The sequence below is a fragment of the Nipponia nippon genome, unplaced genomic scaffold (assembly GCF_047370975.1).
Source record: "Nipponia nippon isolate SJK-2023a ecotype South Korea unplaced genomic scaffold, ASM4737097v1 scaffold_8, whole genome shotgun sequence".
Classification (NCBI taxonomy): domain Eukaryota; kingdom Metazoa; phylum Chordata; class Aves; order Pelecaniformes; family Threskiornithidae; genus Nipponia; species Nipponia nippon.
In genome coordinates, this window is record NW_028262402.1 from 20,090,625 (window position 1) to 20,112,828 (window position 22,204).

Below are 22,204 nucleotides of genomic sequence, written 5' to 3' on the forward strand. Positions count from 1 at the left end.
ACGGTTACTTGGGAAGACAAATGCCATCATGCCGAACATCCCCCGCTTCCTTCTTCTTCCCCCAGCTTATATCCTGAGCATGACGTCATATGGTATGGAATAGCTCTTTGGTCAGTTGGGTCAGCTGTGCTGGCTCTGCTCCCTCCCAGCTTCTTGTGCACCTGGCAGAGCATGGGAAGCTGAAAAGTCCTTGACTGTTATGAACACTACTAAGCAAGAACCAAAACATCAGTGTGTGTGTTATCAACATTATTCTCATCCTAAATCCAAAACACAGCACTATACCAGCTACTAAGAAGAAAACTAACTCTGTCCCAGATGAAATCAGGACACACACACTGCACTCACTACAATGTAAACCATACAGGACTGCTCCTTAATCCTTACCCATAAGCTCTCATTTGGCTCATCACCCACCCCTAGGCAGAGCTCCATGCATCTTCTAAAAAGGCAAACTCCACTTCTGACATAAAACTCTAGTAAAGATCACAGGCCTAGTGGTCACTATTCTGTGCCATGCATCACTTAGTAGTACTGTGGCTCTGCAGAACTGTCCCAAACACAGATGCCTGTCCTTTATTTGTCCTAGAGCTGTGCTGCCTTCATTTCTGGAAGGCTGAATCAAAAACACTCACTGGTGTTTGCAAATCACATTGTGCCAGTTTTTAGTTGTCGTCTTTGCTGCTCCCATGAAGTCCTCCTGATAACAAACCACACAAGTCTCAAAGGTGGATAGTGATAAGGGACATGGTGTCTTCTGGGCCCTGGGAGACTGTCTGTGGCTGTTCAGTGATGGTACACAAACAAATGCCTTTTGTTATAATGTACTGTCACACCATGTAACTGAGGATGAGGCACTTGCAATTGCACATGGTATGAATGCACAGCGTTCCCAGGAAGGTACGAGGTCTGCTGAACTACCCAGAGATGCTGGTAGTGAACTGAAGGAACTGAGTACAGTATGAGGTGCATCCATGTTGTATGTCTGGACCCTGCAGGCTCAAACTATGCCAAGATTCCCAGTCACAGAACAACATGGTTCACTCTGGATCAGAAGCGAGAATCAAAAATATGCATAGTGTGGATAATGCAATGTGTTGATTTCTAAGAGAAATAAAAACTCCATGTGAATCAGGATGCATCCACTACTGTTCTTTGCCTAAGCTGGGATGCAAAACAATCATCTTGATTCCCATTTCTTTCTGATTTTCTACCAGGTTTGACAACTGCTATTGAATTGAAGGGCATCCAGTCATTTTTAGGCTATGAGCTGAAGCTAAAAATGTCCCTGTGTTTCCTGAGTCTGAGACTGGTGTGATACAGGTTGTCCTAGAAATTCAGCAGCTATAAAAAGTCACCCTAGTTAGTCTTTCCCATTGAGCCTTGCTACCTAATCACTAAGCAGGACATTACAAAAACTGAAAACAAGCTGTCGTGGTTTAACCCCAGCCAGCAACTATGAACCACACAGCCGCTCACTCACTCCCCCCCAATGGGGTGGGGGAGAGAATTGGAAGGGTGAAAGTCAGACAACTCCTGGGTTGAGATAAGAACAGTTTAATAATTGAAGTAAAATAAAATAGAATGATAGTAGTAGTGGTAGTAATAATAATAATAATAATAATAATAATAATATAATACAATAATAATGTACCAAGCAAGTGATATACGACACAATTGCTCACCACCCCCTGACTGATGCCCGGCCTGTTCCCGAGCAGCAATCCCTTCCCCCCCGGCCAACTCGCCCCAGTTATATACTGAGCATGACGTCATATGGTGTGGAATAGCCCTGTGGCCAATGTGGGTCAGGCCCCCTGGCTGTGCCCCCTCCCAGCTTCTTGTACGCCATGCAGAGCATGGGAAGCTGAAAAGTCCTTGACTGGTGTAACCACTACTTAGCAACAACTAAAACATCAGTGTGTTATCAACATTATTCTCATACTAAATCCAAAACACAGCACTATACCAGCTACTAAGAAGAAAATTAACTCTATCCCAGCTGAAACCAGGACAGTATCCACCCCTAATTCCATACCATATACGTCATGCCCAGGTCTTTCAAATACATTCCAATTAATCATTACCACTTTTCCAGTCTTTTGATATATTTTATATATATATATACACACACACACACATATAGATATAATTTCCCTAGTCTATAGGCTATCCCTCTAAAATGTTTGTTGAGTTCATTTAGTTCATGACTTTAGGCTCCATCTGTTATAACAGTCTTTCAGGGCAGGAGAGATGGTGTGTGGTGTTGGATTGTTGTATGCTGAAGTCAGTTCTGGTTCCATCACCACTGCACTTTGTTCAGTTTCCTCAAAGTTTTTCTTCATTAATTTGGGTGATTCTTACTGTATACCCTTGATATGGCACATAGTGATCATTGAATTGATGACATCTAGTATTATATAGCAACTAACATTATACAATTCAGTTCATTGGCTAGTTTCACCCAAAATCAAATCTCCTTGAGGTACACATCGGACTTCCCCATCCTCCCGCATCACCCACCAAGTGCATCCAGGGCCTTGAGCAAAAGCAATCCCACGAATGGGTTTACCTCTGCCTGAAGCAGGAGTAACCCAGACTGTCTTCCCCGTCATATTTTTTAGGTGCACTACAGGGACTTTATCCCCCTCTGCAGTACGTAAAAGTCTTGACTGGGCAGGGCCAGCTCGATTGGCAGATCCCCTAGTGTTGACTAACCAAGTGGCCTTTGCTAAATGTGTATCCCAGTGTTTGAATGTCCCACCACCCATTGCTTTTAGTGTAGTCTTTAACAGTCCATTGTATCGTTCGATTTTCCCGGAGGCTGGTGCATGATAGGGGATGTGATACACCCACTCAATGCCATGCTCTTTGGCCCAGGTGTCTATGAGGCTGTTTCGGAAATGAGTTCCGTTATCTGACTCAATTCTTTCTGGGGTGCCATGTCGCCACAGGACTTGCTTTTCAAGACCCAGGATAGTGTTGCGGGCGGTGGCATGGGTCACGGGATATGTTTCCAGCCATCCGGTGGTTGCTTCCACCATTGTAAGCACATGGCGCTTGCCTTGGCGGGTTTGTGGAAGTGTGATATAATCAATCTGCCAGGCCTCCCCGTATTTATATTTCATCCATCGTCCTCCATACCAGAGAGGCTTGAAGCGCTTGGCTTGCTTGATTGCAGCACATGTTTCGCATTCATGGATAACCTGTGCAATAGTATCCATGGTCAGATCCACCCCTCGATCACGAGCCCATCTATATGTTGCATCTCTTCCTTGATGGCCTGAGGTGTCATGGGCCCACCGAGCTAGAAATAATTCACCCTTATGTTGCCAGTCCAGGTCCACTTGAGCCACTTCAATCTTAGCAGCCTGATCCACCTGCTGATTGTTTTGATGTTCTTCAGTGGCCCGACTCTTGGGTACGTGAGCATCTACATGACGTACTTTTACAACCAGGTTCTCTATCCGGGCAGCAATATCTTGCCACAATGTGGCAGCCCAGATGGGTTTGCCTCTGCGCTGCCAGTTGCTCTGCTTCCATTGCTGTAACCAGCCCCACAGGGCATTTGCCACCATCCATGAGTCGGTAAAGGGATAGAGCATTGGCCACTTTTCTCGTTCGGCCATATCTAAAGCCAGCTGGATGGCTTTCACCTCTGCAAACTGACTCGATTCACCTTCTCCTTCAGCAGTTTCTGCAACTTGTCGTACAGGACTCCATACAGCAGCTTTCCACCTCCGATGTTTCCCCACAAGGCGACAGGACCCATCAGTGAACAAGGCATATTGCTTCTCATTTTCTGATAGTTTATTATATGGTGGGGCCTCCTCAGCACGCGTCACCTCCTCCTCTGGTGATATTCCAAAATCTTTGCTTTCTGGCCAGTCCATGATCACTTCCAAGATTCCTGGGCGACTGGGGTTTCCTATTCGAGCCCGTTGTGTGATCAGTGCGACCCACTTACTCCATGTAGCATCAGTTGCATGATGTGTACAGGGGACCCTCCCTTTGAACATCCAGCCCAACACTGGCAGTCGGGGTGCCAAGAGGAGCTGTGCTTCAGTACCAACCACTTCCGAAGCGGCTCGAACCCCTTCATATGCTGCTAATATCTCTTTTTCAGTTGGAGTATAGCTAGCCTCAGATCCTCTGTATCCCCGACTCCAAAACCCTAGGGGTCGACCTCGAATCTCCCCTGGTGCTTTCTGCCAGAGGCTCCAGGTAGGGCCATTGTCCCCGGCTGCAGTGTAGAGCACATTTTTTACATCTTGTCCTGCCCGGACTGGCCCAAGGGCTACTGCATGGACTATCTCCTGTTTAATTTGTTCAAAGGCCTGTCGTTGCTCAGGGCCCCATTTAAAATCATTCTTCTTCCGGGTCACTTGATAGAGAGGGCTTACGATCAGACTGTAATTTGGAATATGCATTCTCCAAAAACCCACAACGCCCAAGAAAGCCTGTGTTTCCTTTTTGCTGGTTGGTGGAGACATGGCTGTTATTTTGTTGATCACATCCATTGGGATCTGACGACGTCCATCTTGCCATTTTACTCCTAAAAACTGGATCTCCTGTGCAGGTCCCTTGACCTTACTTTGTTTTATGGCAAAGCCAGCCTCCAGAAGGATTTGGACTATTTGCTTCCCTTTCTCAAAAACTTCTTCTGCTTTGTTGCCCCACACGATGATGTCATCAATGTATTGCAGGTGTTCCGGAGCCCCACCCTGTTCCAATGTAGTCTGGATCAGTCCATGGCAAATGGTGGGGCTGTGTTTCCACCCCTGGGGCAGTCGATTCCAGGTGTACTGGACCCCCTCCAAGTGAAAGCAAATTGTGGCCTGCACTCTGCCGCCAAAGGAATTGAGAAAAATGCATTAGCGATGTCAATTGTGGCATACCATTTGGCTGCCTTTGACTCCAGTTCATATTGAAGTTCTAGCATGTCTGGCACAGCAGCGCTCAGTGGCGGCGTGACTTCATTCAGGCCCCGATAGTCTACTGTTAGTCTCCACTCTCCATTAGACTTTCGCACTGGCCATATGGGACTGTTAAAGGGTGAGCGAGTCTTGCTGATCACTCCTTGGCTCTCCAGTTGACGAATCAGCTTATGGATGGGAATCAGGGAGTCTCTATTGGTGCGATATTGCCGTCGGTGCACTGTTGTGGTAGCGATTGGCACCTGTTGTTCTTTGACCCTCAGCAACCCCACAACAGAGGGGTCCTTCGAGAGACCAGGCAGGGTAGACAGCTGTTTAATTTCTTCCGTCTCCAAGGCAGCTATACCAAAAGCCCACCGGTACCCTTTTGGGTCCTTGAAATACCCTCTCCTGAGGTAATCTATGCCAAGGATGCATGGAGCCTCTGGGCCAGTCACAATGGGATGCTTCTGCCACTCCTTCCCGGTTAAGCTTACTTCAGCCTCCAATACAGTCAGCTGTTGGGATCCCCCTGTCACTCCAGAAATACAGATGGGTTCTGCCCCTTCATAGCTTGATGGCATTAGGGTACACTGTGCACCGGTGTCTACTAAAGCCTTATACTCCTGTGGGTCTGATGTGCCAGGCCATCGAATCCACACAGTCCAGTACACCCGGTTGTCCCTTTCCTCCACCTGGCTGGAGGCAGGGCCCCTCTAGTCCCGGTCATAGCATTCGTTACTCACTTCTTGTAAATGCGAATCAAAAACCCCTTTATTGAGATCGGAAGCAAAATCAGCCCTTTTATCCTGTCTAGGGAACTGCTCACTGGAAACTGGAGCAGCAATTTTCCTGGAAGAACCACCTTTTGTAATTGTTTTTCCTTGCAACTCACGTACTCGTGCCTCTAGGGTCAAGGTAGATTTTCCATCCCACTTCCTCATGTCCTCTCCATGGTCACGCAGATAAAACCACAGGGTGGCCCGTGGTGTGTATTCACTATATCTTCTCTCTTGAAGAGAGGGATGCTTACTCCTGATGGCTGAGATACTGGTCCGTACAGGTGAGGAGTAGGACATGTCCTCTTTGAATCGCTGGAACTCCCGGGATAATTTCTCAGCTAGCACATCAGGCAGTTTCTCCACAGCCGCGACGCAGGCCCGTAGGGAGGCAGAGAGACTTTCTTCGTATTGTCGAAGTTGGCCAGCCAATTCATCCACCGTTGGTCCCTGTTCGGGCGCCAAAAAGGACTGTCGTGGTTTAACCCCAGCCAGCAACTATGAACCACACAGCCGCTCACTCACTCCCCCCCAATGGGGTGGGGGAGAGAATTGGAAGGGTGAAAGTCAGACAACTCCTGGGTTGAGATAAGAACAGTTTAATAATTGAAGTAAAATAAAATAGAATGATAGTAGTAGTGGTAGTAATAATAATAATAATAATAATAATAATAATAATAATATACAATAATAATGTACCAAGCAAGTGATATACGACACAATTGCTCACCACCCCCTGACTGATGCCCAGCCTGTTCCCGAGCAGCAATCCCTTCCCCCCCGGCCAACTCGCCCCAGTTATATACTGAGCATGACGTCATATGGTGTGGAATAGCCCTGTGGCCAATGTGGGTCAGGCCCCCTGGCTGTGCCCCCTCCCAGCTTCTTGTACGCCATGCAGAGCATGGGAAGCTGAAAAGTCCTTGACTGGTGTAACCACTACTTAGCAACAACTAAAACATCAGTGTGTTATCAACATTATTCTCATACTAAATCCAAAACACAGCACTATACCAGCTACTAAGAAGAAAATTAACTCTATCCCAGCTGAAACCAGGACAAAGCAAAAAACCAAGCCCCCAACTTTAGGGATTCTTACAGTGAAGAATAAAATTCAAAACAATTTGTAAGAATCCATGGCAGTGTAAACAACGATAGACACATTGAACCAAAGAGGATCTATTTGTGGGCATAAATGTCTGAGAAAAGTGTGGACCCGATTAGGTCACAACTTAGATTTGCAAGGTATGTATTCAACAAGCCACAATGACTCTCCTCAAGTCCATGCTCAGGCATCTAAATGGTCAACTTTAGAGACACCCATACTGCACAACCTCACTTGAATTTGCACCAGGCAGCAGTGATTTGAGCACTGGGATTCAGCAATTGTTACTGCAGGTCACCAACAGTACCATACCACAGAAGTATCAGGAAAATCGCATCCTACTGCTATTGTGTTTTCTCTCTGCAGCACTGTCATGTGCTAAAAAGCATATTGTGCCTTCATGCTTTTTGGAATTCCTCTTTTTCTCCACTTCTAAGGGAAGATAGATCTGAAGCAGTGAGGACAGCAGAACAAGGACGAACATGGGGTTTGTAAGAGTGAACTATTACTATAACTGCTACCAAGGTGACTTTGATCTGATTCTGCAGCAAAGAGCCCTGCTTTTCACACTACAAGGGTTCAGGATGAGGCCACATGATTTAATTTGTATATAAATGCATACATAATTTTAATAAAATATGTAATTTTAATTTATATTAGATTTGTTAAAAGAAAAATAAGCTGATGTGAGCTTTGTCTGGCAGCTTCATACTCAAGAATATGGGTTCATATCTTTGTTTAGCCACGTGCTTTGCTCATTATCTTTCTGGTCCAGATTTCTATAGGGAAGAAATCCCCTGAGCAAGCTGAGAACCTGTTGTTTTCTTGCAAGGATGTAGTTCAATGTTGGAAGAATGTAGCAAGAGAATTTGACAGTCAGTGTCTGTCCAGTCCTTTGGGGAAGTCATGGAAGATCATTCACTGTAATCATAATGCTCCTAGATTCTTGATGGACAACCTTGTCCAGTATTACAGTATCACCCATGGAGGAAAATCAGACATGCATCCACTAAGTCCCTTATCATAGGTTCCCAGAAACAACCTGAATCCAAGACTGCCAGGATCCTGGCACACATAATTGTTTCTCTTGGAGAGTGTAAGTTTATGCTTTTGAGGAACATAGATCTTATCTGCTCTAGCAATGGGCAGCATCCAAGACCTTCTAGGAAAAACATAGTGCTACTGTAAAGGGTCACCTTTGATGTTGCATATCAGCAGCTGAAGGGCAAATAGGAAACCTGGATGCTGACAGGAGCTAGGACCTATTGATATTGCTGTGAATAGTCTTTGTGGAGGCAGGATTTCCAAGCTCCAAGTGCCCTAAGGTTTCCCCTGAATAGTACCAGCAACCATAATACCAGAAACCCCACTTCTATAGTTGGCCAGTGAGTGACAAGGGGACCATTTTGCCTCAAGAACACCTGGAAGGAATACTCTACATGGCAAGGCAGATGCAGCCTTACAGAGCCAGGAGACATGGTGGAAGCAACTTAAAAGGAGAGAGACAGACAACAGTAATCCCCAAGCTGAAGTGGCCTTAGTGGCCTTTATCCCAGTGTGATACTCTTTGCCATATGCACCACAGCCTTATAGGCTGATGCGTTGTGGTTAAGCACATGTAAACTTGCCAGTGCCACCAGGGATCATGAACTTCACCTATACCCTGCCCCTAGAACCCTGAGTTATTCTTTCATTTAATAAATTACATGTTATTTACCATTGTTTCTGAGGTTTCTTTACCTTGTATGAAACAATCAATGAGTTCATTCAAATGACATTATAAAATATATTTCACAATCTGTGGGTTTTACGGCAGCCAAATTACACTCCTTGGATTTCCAAGGGAATATATTAAGTTAGCTTTCACTCTGTCTGACGTAACATATGGTTTCTCTTTTAAAAAAAGAAAAAAAATATATAAAATAGACAAAGATTGTAACTTAAGCCATTTCCACATGTTCTGGTTTTGGGATAGAGTTAATTTTCTTCATAGTAGCTAGTATTGGGCTATGTTTTGGATTTGTGCTGGGAACAGCGTTGATAATACTGCTGAGCAGTGCTTATACAGAGTCAAGACCTTTTCCGCTTCTCACACTACCCCACCAATGAGGAGACTGGGTGTGCACAAGAAGTTGGGAAGGGACACAGCTGATACAGCTGACCCCAATTGACCCCAACTGACCAAAGGGATATTCCATACCATATGACCTCAAGCTAAGCAATAAAAAGCTGGGGGAAGAAGGAGGGGTGGACATTCGGAGTGATGACATTTGTTTTCCCAAGTAACTGTTACACATGATGGAGCCCTGCTTTCCTGTTCCTGGCTGAACACCAGCTTGCCAATGGGAAGCAGTGAATTAATTCCTTGCTTTGCTTTGCAAAAGATGGGGAGAAAGATTTGAAATAAACCGAAAGTAAGATCAAATATGAAAATCTTGTGCAAATGAGTGTGTAGGGACTAAGAGGTGGTGAGCATGGGGCTTTTAATAGTTACCAATATATATTGACATGGATTTCATGTGGTCAAGAAAAGGTATTGCATAGGCTTCTTTAATAAGCCACCTGTGGGCTGGTATGATTTCAGGCATAGATCAGTTTGATGAGCAGGGGGTAACCACACAACAGGTCTGATCCCAGTTGCTTCCAAATCATAAGCAAGGTCACCAGAAAATTCCAGGTCACAGTTCAAAACCAAGAAAATTATGTATTCATAAAAGAGAGAAAAAAAGATTACTGACATAGTTATTCTTTGTTCTTTTATTCTAGAAGCATACTGTTACGTCACCCACCCCAGGACTCTCAGGGCTAGAAATAGGCTTTGTCAAATGGAAGTAGATAGTCTCATATGGCCCCATGACTCTAGGATCTAGATTAGAGAAAGGAACAGTAAATATTGTAAGGTTGATGATGCATCTTGTAGGAGATGGAGCCTGAATAGATCCTGACACAAGAAAAATTCTCACCAGGCGCAGTAACACTAAAAATGATTCTAATATTCACTGTGAATTAAGGTGAGGGGTCCACCTACATAGACATTCAGGTTGCCATTGTCTATAAGGACCTCTTCTATGCATGTTAATGCTATTCAGAATGTCAAAATCAAGTAGGTATTATGGAGATAGTACTCTCCATAGTAGCAGCTATACTCTTGTGAAGAACAATACTTGTATTGTCCTGAACCCCCACTGCCTGCAAAATTCAGTATGAAATAAGATCATGTCACAATATCTAGGGGCAGGAGATACCAAGAATGATATGGTAGCTCACTTGGATCTATTGGACTGTACACAGCACAACAGTGGCCAGCTGTTTGCAGAGGCCAACTATGCTGAAATTCCTAAGCAGAACTCCAGGACGAGTTGTAGAAGAGGTATCTCCCCTTCCCATGTCTCCTGTAGTAAATTAACCTTCTGGTGTCAAAATTTTGAATTATTTGGAAGGGATATAACATGTCAATTTTGAATAACCACACTTTTAGAGGGTATTAGAGACTATAAAAAAGAAAGGATAATGTTCTCCACTGCCCAGTGCTGGCCACAACACATCCCGAGGAGCAGTGTGGAAAAGTTTTTATTCAAGTGTAGAATGTAGGATTGGCTCAGACAGAACAGCCTTGCTTTCTGGACTGTGTCCTCAATAATAGGGCCCATAATTTCACTACATTGAAGTGCCTAGGTGATACAGGCAGTAATAAATAGAATAAATAACTCAGATGAGGGAGAGTAAGTCTAACCGCTTAAATTAATCTCAAAGGAAACCTGCCTGAGATAAAGCCCTAGATTCTTACCATCAAAGTGTTTAGCTACTGACTGCCAGAGGACTGCTGTGGCTAGGCATGTACCCTGCTCCCAAGTACTGAGACAACATGGTTATATGGAAATGTAGCCAACACTCCACAGTTAGACTGAAATCACCACCTCACAATTCCTATTACCAGTCTGTAAAGAGGTGAACTATGATCAGGCTCTTGGATTCTAGTCACCCTTGTCCTTTATCTTGCTGATGATTTTAAGGTCAAACTAAAAATATGTGGTTAGTTTTCGTAAGACTGAAAGAGGACCAGCCAATAAACATTTTTTGTGAAAATTTTCAACGGAGATAATCTCCCTGCTCCCCCTTTTTGCCATCTTATTCAGAAATCTCTGGATTTCATAAAATAAGCAATAAATGTTACAGGCTTCCTCCTCCCCCCTATTCTTATTAGCCAAAATAGAGATTCTTGGGTTTTTGTTTGTTTTCTGGTTAAAATACGTGTTAAAAAATCAGTCTGATGCTAAATAAAAGAAAGAAATGTATATATTTCAGCTCATATTTTTCTATTACCTCCCCTCCACAAAAAAACACCAACCACAAAACCTTGAAAAACTGAAAACCCCACAAATCTTTTCCTAAAAATCTTCCATTTTGTTGTACACTATGAATGTTTATGGTCCTTGTGTCTGGGAAAGAGGTGCTGAATGAAATTTATCATTTACTGAATGCAGAAATAAAAGGCAGTAAGTCTGTTTGCACACTGTTCTGTGGTGCACACCCTCCCCATGCTGGGTTGGACCCATTTCTTGTCACACCTCCTGCCATGGCTCACTGCTTCTCTCTCTCAGGCTTCCGCAGACCAAAGGACGCTATGAACAGAGAACAGCTTGCTTAGGTAGTGGATGGGCCAAGCTCTGGCTGGCTGCCTAGCACAGTATGGTCAACCTATCTGAGCTCACTGTAATTCTAACTGTGATCCAAGAAATCTGGATAGGCTGGAAGAGTGGGCTAAAAAGAACCTTATGAAGTTTAACAAGGACAAATGTAAGGTCTTGCACCTGGGAAAACATAATCCAGGAGTGCAGCACAGACTGGGATCCACCTGGCTGGAGAGCAGCTCTGCGGAAAGGGACCTGGGGGTCCTGGTGGACAGGAAGGACAACAGTGGTGGACAGGAAGCAGAACAGTGTGCTGCTGAGGCCAAGAAGGCCAATAGGATGCTGAGTTTCATCAAAACGGGCATCACCAGCAGAGGTGATTATATACACCACCAGAAGTCATTATCCCAATCTACTCAGCGCTTGTCAGGCCACACCTGGAATACTATGTACAGTTCTGGTCCCTGCTGTACAAAAAAGATGTGGACAGGCTGGAGGGGATCCAGAGAAGGGCCACCAAGATGATCAAGGGTCTGGGAAGCCTGCCATATGAGGACAGGCTGAGACAACCAGGCTTGTTCATCCTTGAGAAAAGGAGGCTTAGAGTTGATCTCATCACCATGTAGCAGTACCTAAAGGACAGTTACAAAGAAGATGGAGACTCCCTTTTTACAAGGAGTTGCATGGTGAGTACAAGGGGTAATGGGTACAAGTTACTACCAGGGAGATTCCGATTGGACATGAGAGGAAAATTTTTCACAATGAGAGCAGTCAACCATTGGAATAATCTCCCCAGGGAACTGGTTGACTCTGCTACACTGGACAGTTTTAAGACTCAGCTGGACAGGGTGCTGGGCCATCTCGTCTAGACTGTGCTCTTGCAAGGATGGACCAGATGATCCTTGAGATCCCTTCCAACCTGGTATTCTAGGATTCTATGAAATCAAGAACAAACTTAAGCAAGTCCCCTCATGATGCTCTCTTGATGTCTTGATGTTTGAAATCTCTTTTATCAAGGTCTTTTTGCAGCCCATGCTGCAAATCTGACACCAGGTGCATCTATCTCTGCACTGTTCAGGTGCTTTTCTAATGCAAAACAACTCCAATACCTCCAGCTGTCTGTGTGTTGGCAGAGTATGACACTACCCTGTGAGAAAAGGGAAACAGAGATTGTGCCCAGGGCATGGAGAATTGATTAAAACAGTCCTGATGTTTCCTTCTTCCCTTTAAATATGTAGCTTGAATATCACCTGTCATTGTCAGGTGGGAAGGTGTCTGTGGTCTCCCTCAACCATCCACTTGAAAGTGCAGATCTTCTTGTTACCTGGAAGGTAAAGAGACCTCATGTCTGGGTCCTGCTTTTTTTCCTCTTCAACTTGGGGTACAGCTGGAAGGATGGCTTTTCACAGCAAGCCTTGCTGAGGTGGCAAAAAACACTAGCTATGAGCTAAGATAGACATGTTTTGTATTGAAGCATGGGCCAAGTACTAGAATGCCTTGGCAAACTCTGTCCTCTGGAAACAACTAATTTTCCTCAGTGTCTAAATTTGTCTTTCCCTTCTGTCAACTAAAAATTAGGTAGAATTTTTCTCACCTTGTTCTCGCAGGATGAAGACTAAGGAGAAGAAATTACTTGCATTTTTGCAAGGTATATTCTGATCTTTCGTTACTTAGGTACTTAGTACCTGAATAAAACACTAAGCATGGCACAACATTGTCTTCTGCTTCCTGCTATGCATGAAACTTGAAAGCAGCTTCAGAGATATGTTGCTCAGGTCTGTGCCATCTCCTTCAGGTGCTACATGGCCTCAGAGTGTAGATCACAGTTGGATTGTGCTGGAGAAATCCACCCATCACAGTGCAGGGTTTGAGTAATCAAATCATAGATGTCCAACACTGCAGTGTCTTCAGGAGATAAGTCTTTATGCTCAACCTATGTACATGTCCCAACAACACAAAGTTGCCTAGTTTTGGGCAAGCAGCCAAAACCAGAGCTTTTTTCTCCCAACTTTTTATATAATTCTTGGTTATTGGTTTTGTCTTGAGTTAAGACTCGTAAGTTAGGTAATTCCTCCGGAATTCAATCCTTCATACAGGCCTGCACATTCACACATGTCTATTTAATAAATTAAATATGATTACAACTGTTCTAAGGCTTCAGAACACTTAAGAAGGAACCTGATGTAAATATGCATATTTCTTAAGACCTGTACAACTTACCTGGAGGTGCTGTAGGCATTTTTCAACAAATTTTGATTCTGGGACCCCAACCTCTATGGTCTCTCAGGGTTGAGTCCAGCTTACTACATCATTTGATTGACAAGTACTAGAAACTGGGTGATCCCTAGTAAAACATCTTGCATACCTGTAGAGGTAGACAAGTTGTGTACAGAAAGAGAGGAAATGTCATATTAGACCAAATGATAGAATGGGAAAACACAGGCAAAATTTGGGTCACTGATACCATAAATCCAGTGTTGTTATTTGGTCTTAGAAAAGCTGCAAACTTCTCTGCCACCCTGGTTTTGTTTTCTTCATTAGAATTCACAGCTACTGTAACATTGTTCCCCAAGGCTTAGTATTGGGGCCAGTTTTGTTTAATATCTTTATCAATGATCTGGACGAGGGGATCAAGTGCACCCCCAAAAAGGTGGCAGAAGCAATAGCCCAGCTGAAGTGCATCTACACCAATGCACACAGCATGGACAACAAACAGGACGAGCTGGAAGCCATTGTGCAGCAGGAAAACTATGATAGAGTTGCCGTCATGGAAACATGGTGGGATGACTCACACAACTGGAGTGCTGCAATGGATGGCTATAAACTCTTCAGAAGGGACAGGCAAGGAAGGAGAGGCGGTGGAGTAGCCTTGTATGTTAGGGAATGTTTTGGTTGTCTAGAGCTTAATGATGGTGATGATAGGGTTGAGTGTTTATGGATAAGAATCAGGGAGAAGGCCAGCAAGGCAGATATCATGGTGGGAGTCTGTTATAGACCACCAGGATGAAGAGGTGGACAAAGTATTCTATAAGCAGCTGGGAGAAGTCTCACGATTATTAGCCCTTGTTCCCATGGGGGAGTTCGACTTACCAGATGCCTAATGGAAATACAATACAGTGAAGAGGAAACAGTCTAGGAGGTTCCTGGAGTGTGTGGAAGATAGCTTCCTGACACAGGTGGTGAGGGAGCCAACTAGGGAAAGTGCCCCGCTGGGCCTCTTGTTTGTGAATAGAGAAGGCCTGGTGGGTGATGTGATAGTTGAAGGCTGTCTTGGACATAGCAATCATGAAATGATAGTTTTTGATTCTTGGAGAAGGAGGGGGGGTCAGCAGAACTGCTACCTTGGACTTTCAAAGAGCAGACTTTGACCTATTCAGAAGCCTGGTTGACAGAGTCCCTTGGGAGGCAGTCCTGAGGGCAAAGGAGTCCAGAAAGGCTGGACATTCTTCAAGAAGGAAATCTTAAAGGCACAAGAGCAGGCCATCCCCATGTGCTGAAAGATGAGCCCACATGGGTGAAGACTGGCCTGGCTGAACAGAGAGCTTTGGCTGGAACTCAGGAAAAAAATGAGAGTTTATGACCTTTGGCAGAAGAGGCAGCCAACTCAGGAGGACTACAAGGATGTAGTGAGGTTATGCAGGGAGAGGATTAGAAGGGCCAAAGCCCAACTAGAACTTAATCTGGCTAATGCTGTAAAAGGTAACAAAAAATGTTTCTACAAACACATTAGCAACAGAAGGAGAGGTAAGGAGACTTTCCATCCTTTACTGGATGTGGAGGGGGACACATAGTGACAAAGGATGAGGAAAAGGTTGAGGTACTTAATGCCTTCTTTGCCTCAGTCTTTAATGACAACACCAGTTGTTCTTGGGGTACCCAGCCCCCTGAGCTGGAATACAGGGACAGGGAGCAGAATGAAGCCCCCATAATCCAAGGGGGAATGGTTAGCAATGTGCTACACCACATAGACACACACAAGTCTATGGGGCCAGATGGGATCCACTTAAGGGTACTGAGGGAGCCGGTGGAGGTGCTCACCAGGCCACTTTCAATCATTTATCAGCAGTCCTGCTAACCGGAGAGGTCCCAATTGACTGGAGGTTAGCAAATGTGATGTCCATCTACAAGAAGGGCCAGAAGGAGGATCCAGGGAACTACAGGCCTGTCAATCTGACCGTGGTGCCAGGGAAGGTTATGGAGCAGATCAGCTTGAGTGCCATCAGGCGACATGTACAGGACAACCAGGTGATCAGGCCCAGTCGGCATGGGTTTATGAAAGGCAGGTCCTCCTTGACTAACCTGATCTCCTTCTATGACAAGGTGACCTGCTTAGTGGATGAGGGAAAGGCTGTGGATGTTGTCTACCTGGACTTTAGTAAGGCCTTTGACACCATTTCTCGTGGAGAAACTGGCTGCTCGTGGCTTGGAGGGGTATACTCTTCGCTAGGTGAAAAACTGGCTGGGTGGCCGGGCCCGTAGAGTTGTGGTAAACAGAGTTAAATCCAGTTGGTGGCTAGTCACAAGTGGTGTTCCCCAGTGCTCACTACTGGGGCCAGCTCTGTTTAATATCTTTATCAATGATCTGGATGAGGGGATTGAGTGCACCCTCAGTAAATTTGCAGAGAATAGCAAGTTGGGAGGGGGTGTTGATCTGCTGGAGGGTAGGAAGTCTCTACAGAGGGACCTGGACAGGCTGGATTGATGGGCCGAGGCCAGCTGTATGAGGTTCAACACGGCTAAGTGGTGGGTCCTGCACTTGGGTCACAACAACCCCATGCAGCACTACAGGCTTGGGTAGAAGTGGCTGGAGAGCTGCCTGGCGGAAAAGGACCTGGGGTTGTTGGTTGACAGCCAGCTGAATATGAGCCAGCAGTGTGCCCAGGTGGCCAAGAAGGCCAATGGCACCCTGGCCTGTATCAAGAATAGTGTGGCCAGCAGGACCAGGGAGGTGATAGTGCCCCTGTACTCGGCATTGGTGAGGCCACACTTCAACTACTGTGTTCAGTTTTGGGCCCCTCACTACAAGAAAGACATTGAGGTTTTGGAGTGCATCCAAAGAAAAGCAACAAAGCTGGTGAAGGAAGCTGTCTTAGGAGGAGCAGCTGAGGGAACTGGGATTGTTCAGTCTGGAGAAAAGGAGGCTGAGGGGAGACTTTATCACTCTACAATTACCTGGAAGGAGGTTGTAGGCAAGGTGGATGTCAGCCTCTTCTCCCAGGTAGCAAGTGATAGAATGAGAGGAAACAGCCTAAAGTTGCACCAGGGGAGTTTTAGATTGGATAATAGGAAAAACTTCTTCACCAAAAAGGTTATCAAGCACTGAAACAGGCAGGAGGAAGATTGGATAGACAGATGGGCACAGAAACAACCTCTGTTTACAAAAACTAGTGGAGAACTAGTAAGACTATATCTGAGCAAGTTCAAGCTGAAAGGAACTTCTTGGGACTGCTTGATCCTCCTCTGTGTAGAATGTATTTTCAGCAATCTTCTGCTTACAAAAAGAGCGATCTTCTGTTGACATCCCAAGAATAACCATGGGTAAAGCCTGTTGGACTTAACACTGTCTGTAAAGCAGGCAAAATATTAGTTTTTTTTCTTCTGATGCATCTAACTAATGAGAGAAAATGCATCCTCTAGGTCTAGAGAAAGTGGATTTATTATTGCCCCTCTGCAGTTATAACAGCTGAAGAGAGGGAGTTAAATGGGATAAAATTAATACTGTTCAAAATTCCACAAGAGAAGTCCATTTCTAAAGCTAAAATACAGTGGTAGCTAGTTATGTTTCAGTTCTTTAAGTCACACATTTTTCTTGAGGCAGCTCAAGGGATGACTATTATTAGTTTTCATTGTGTAGCAGGTTGCTGCTGGAGCCAAACTCGCACCCAACCCCTTGCTCACTCCCACCACCCGAATGGGAAGAGGGGAGAGAATAGGAAGAACAGGAGTGAGAAAGCTCATGGGCTGAGGTAAAGACAGCTTACCAATTAAGTTAAGACTGCTTACCAATTACCATTGTGGGGAAAACCAAGTTGACGTCGGGAAATTAGCTACATTTATTGCCAATTTAAAAAAATATATTTTATTTATTTATACATTATATGACCATAGCTATAATATATATCTTTATATATAAAATACAAAGAATGTATTATAATTTTATAAAAATATATGATTTCTTATATATAAATATAAAATACATACATAATGCAACTACATATTTTATATATCTAATATAAAATATGTAATTTTTTTGCCTCAGCCTTCACTGGCAAGTGCTCAAGCCACACCACCAAAGTCACACAATGTAAAGGCAGGGACTGGGAGAATGAAGAACTGCCCACTGTAGGAGAAGATCAGGTTCAAGACCATCTAAGGAACCTGAAGGTGCACAAGTCCATGGGACCTGATGAGATGCATCCGTGGGTCCTGAGGGAACTGGCAAACGAAGTTGCTAAGCCACTGTCCATCATATTTGAGAAGTTGTAGCAGTCCAGTGAAGTTCCCACTTATTGGAAAAGGGGAAACATAACCCCCATTTTTTAAAAAAGGAAAAAAGGAAGACCCGGGGAACTACAAGCCAGTCAGTCTCACTTCTGTGCCTGGCAAGACCATGGAGCAGATTCTCCTGGAACCTATGCTAAGGCACATGGAAAATAAGGAGGTGATTAGTGACAGCCAACATGGCCTCACTAAGGGTAAATCATGCCTGACAAATTTGGTGGCCTTCTACAACGGGGTTACAGTGTTGGTGGATAAGGCAAGAGCAACAGATGTCATCTACCTGGACTTGTGCAAAGCATTTGACACTGTCCCGCACAACATCCTTGTCTCTAAATTGGAGACACATGGATTCAATGGATGGACCACTCAGTGGATAAGGAACTGGCTGGATGGTTGCACTCAAAGAGTTGCAGTCAATGGCTCAACGTCCAAGTGGAGATCAGTGATGAGTGGCATTCCTCAGGGGTCAGTATTGGCACTGGCGCTGTTTAACATCTTTGTCAGCAACATGGACAGTGGGATTGAGGGCACCCTCAGCAAGATTGCCAACAACACCAAGCTGTGTGGTGCGGTTGACATGCTGGAGGGAAGGGATGCCATCCAGAGGGACCTTGACAGGCTGGAGAGGTGGGCCCATGCGAGCCTCATGATGTTCAACAAGGCCAAGTGCAAGGTCCTGCACGTGGGTCGGGGCAACACTCCGTATCAATACAGGCTCGGGGATGAAGAAATTGAGAGCAGCCCTGCAGAGAGGGACTTAGGAGTACTGGTGGATGAAAAGCTGGACATGAGCTGGCAATGTTCTCTCGCAGCCCAGAAAGCCAACTGTATCCTGGGCTGCACCACCCACAGTGTGGCCAGCAGGTCAAGGGAGGTGATTCTGCCCCTCTACTCTGCTCTGGTGAGACCCCACCTGGAGTACTGTGCCCAGCTCTGGGGTCCTCAGCACAGGAAGGACATGGACCTGTTGGAGCGGGTCCAGAGGAGGGCCATAAAAATGATCCGAGGGATGGAACACCTCTGCTATGAGAAAGGGCTGAAAGAGCTGGGGTTTTTCAGCCTGGAGAAGAGAAGGCTGCGGGGTACCTTATTGCAGTCTTTCAATACTTAAAGAGGGCCTACAAGAAAGATGGGGATAGTCTTTTTAGGAAGGCCTGCTGTGACAGAACAAGGGGTAATGGTTTTAAACTAGAGGAGGGTAGATTTATACTAGATGTAAGGAAGAAATTTTTTACAATGTGCGTGGTGAAACACTGGAACTGGTTGCCCAGAGAGGTGGTAGATGCCCCATCCTTGGAAATGTTCGAGGCCAGGCTAGATGGGGCTCTGAGCAACCTCATCTAGTGGAAGGTGTCTCTGCCCATAGCAGGGGCTTTGGAACCAAATGATCTTTAAGGTCTCTTCCAATCAAAACCATTCTATGATTCTATGGTTCTATGATATGCATATATAATTATAAAATTGCTAGTAAATAATTGTGTGTGTGTGTGTGTGTGTATATTTATATATAAATATGAAATTATTGATTTGACCATTGGGAGAAAAAAACAACCAAACAAACAAAAAAAGAAACAAGCATTTACCAGCTTAGGGAAAACACTTTTTCTCCCCTCTTTCTTTGGCTTACCTTCACACCTTCACCCTGTGTCCTGCAGTGGGTCTGTTGGAGCCAGTTGGATGCATCCGCCTCTGGCACAGGGCAGTTCCTGGCCTCTTCTCACAGTGAACACCCTGCAGCCCCTGGCTGTCAGAACCTGGACACCTGCAACCAATACACTTTGCAATGTAAAGAAAGTAAAAATAAATCTCCTTTTTTTCCTAGCCAACTCCAGCAAAAGCATTTAGTTATGAGACTTCTCTAAGATTATGGAGACTCCTTGTCACAGACAAATGGACCTGCTTGTGTAAAAATTATTGAGAATTTCAGGCATTTAAAAGAAACTGTTAATTGGTAATACATCTGTAAATGAAGGAGGAAAATATTGTTTAAATAGCAGCTTCATTATCTGACAAGTTTAATTAAACTCATAGCCTTAAGGTAAACAAGTCAAAATTTCCCCTTTGTTCTGTGGAAAGGTTTTCAAAATATAAACTTTCAGGTGCAACTGGAAATATTGGAAAGAAGTGAATGGAGAGACTAATTAGATTGAGCAGAACTGAACAGGATTAATAAGTCTACTACACTTCTGTCAACCCAAAATAGCTTACAGCTTAATTAGATCTTTGGCAAGATGGAGTTTCAACAAAGGGAAAGAATAATAGAAGAAGATTGGAGATGTCTTACCTTTTGGAGAAACAGGCAGAGGGGATATTTAGTGCTCCAGGAAAATATTTGACTCTCAGATTTTTCTTGCTGTAATTCTGGATGGAAAAAAATGTTGAACAGCTTTGAGGAGCAGTGATTTGTGTCCAATATCAAGCAAAAATGTAAGCCTCTTCAGCCTCTTCCTTTGCTGCTGCTGGAGGGTTGAGGCTAAAAATTACGTGGTTGGAGAATAGTGTGGAGATTGGGCAAGAGTTGGAGCAAAGCGTAAAAATGACATGCAAAGACAATGAGGAGGACGAAAAAGAAGAAAGCAGGGAAGAGAGGCAGGGAGGAGGAAGGGAAGCAAAGGAGAGAGATGTGTAGAATACCTTTTAATGTGTGGCAGCTGACTATTACAATGTGAAGCTGAGCAATGATACCTGATGCAAAGTTCTGCTGTCAACACATGACCCTGGGAATACTTTGGCTTTTAGCTCTTCCTGTAAACCAAACAAAGCAAAGTCCTCGACGCAGATGTCTAGACCTTGGTGGGAACTGCATTTTCTTCTCCACTGCTTTAAGTGTCCCAGTTGTACCTATCTGTCTGTCCTGGTCAGGACACAATTAGTTGATGTTTCCTGAAGGGTCTGCTTTACCCCTTGGCCCAGGAAAGAGTCTTCTGTCTTCTTTGGGACTCCAAGTGCCCTTGCACCAACCGCTTTCAGGGATCCTTCAGGGCTGCCTGATTTTCAGGTGGTGTAAGTTGTTGGCCAAGCTCTGAGCCAGGGCTGGAACTCCAAAACTGGGTTGGATACCCTACTGGAAATAAATATGCTGCGTAGCATAGAGAGGTTATTTATCTGCTCTACAGGATGATTTCCACCTGGTGTCCTATTGTGTGTGTCGTGGTTTAACCCCAGCTGGCAACTAAGCACCACACAGCTGCTTGCTCACTCCCTCCCTGGTGGGATGAGGGAGAGAATCAGAAGAGTAAAAGTGAGAAAACTCATAGGTTGAGATAAAGACAGTTTAATAGGTAAAGCAAAAGCTGCGCAAGCAAAGCAAAGCAAAGCAAGGAATTCATCTACTGTTTCCCATTGGCAGGCAGGTGTTCAGCCATCCCCAGGAAAGCAGGCTCCATCACACGTAACGGTTACTTGGGAAGACAAGTGCCATCATGCAGAACATCCCCCGCTTCCTTCTTCTTCCCCCAGCTTATATCCTGAGCATGACGTCATATGGTATGGAACAGCTCTTTGGTCAGTTGGGTCAGCTGTCCTGGCTGTGCCCCCTCCAAGCTGAAAAGTCCTTGACTAGTGTAAACACTGCTTAGCAACAACTAAAGCATCAGCGTATATCAACATTATTCTCATCCTAAATCCAAAACACAGCACTATACCAGCTACTAGGAAGAAAAATCAACTCTATCCCAGCTGAAACCAGGACAGTTACTTACTTTTTTCTCTGTCTTTGTTAAATGAAATCCACCTGTACCTAATGAACTATATACATTCATACTTCAGTTGTGGAACCCACTGCCACAGGATTTTGTCAGAATTGTAAGTGGTCTTAGAAAGGGATTAAGTGTTATAGTGAAGCATAAATATATTCCTGGGTACTTCAACAAATGCAGATATGATGATAGTCCAGATATTTCGGTGCAGGAAGCTTTTTAAGGCTGCTTTTTGTGGAAGTTGAGGATGTATAATAAAAGAAAAAGTCACTTTGTACTTCAGTTACACATCTGTTGTAGGCTGTAACTGGGGACAGGATACAAAATTAGGAGACTTTTAATTTGATTCAAGAAAGCTGGTTTTGTGTTCACAGTTGGGTGGTGGCAGCCCATTAATCTTCATTGCAGTACATTCCTTTTCTGTGTTTGATATATTGTACCTATGTAGTTTTATCAGATATTAGAAAGGATTGTCTCTGTTCTCTGCCAGCTTTGGATGTTATAGAGCTCTTCAGGCTGCAGGCTCGGTCTTGAAATTTTTATATCAGGTTCTCTCAATACTGTGGATACTGCC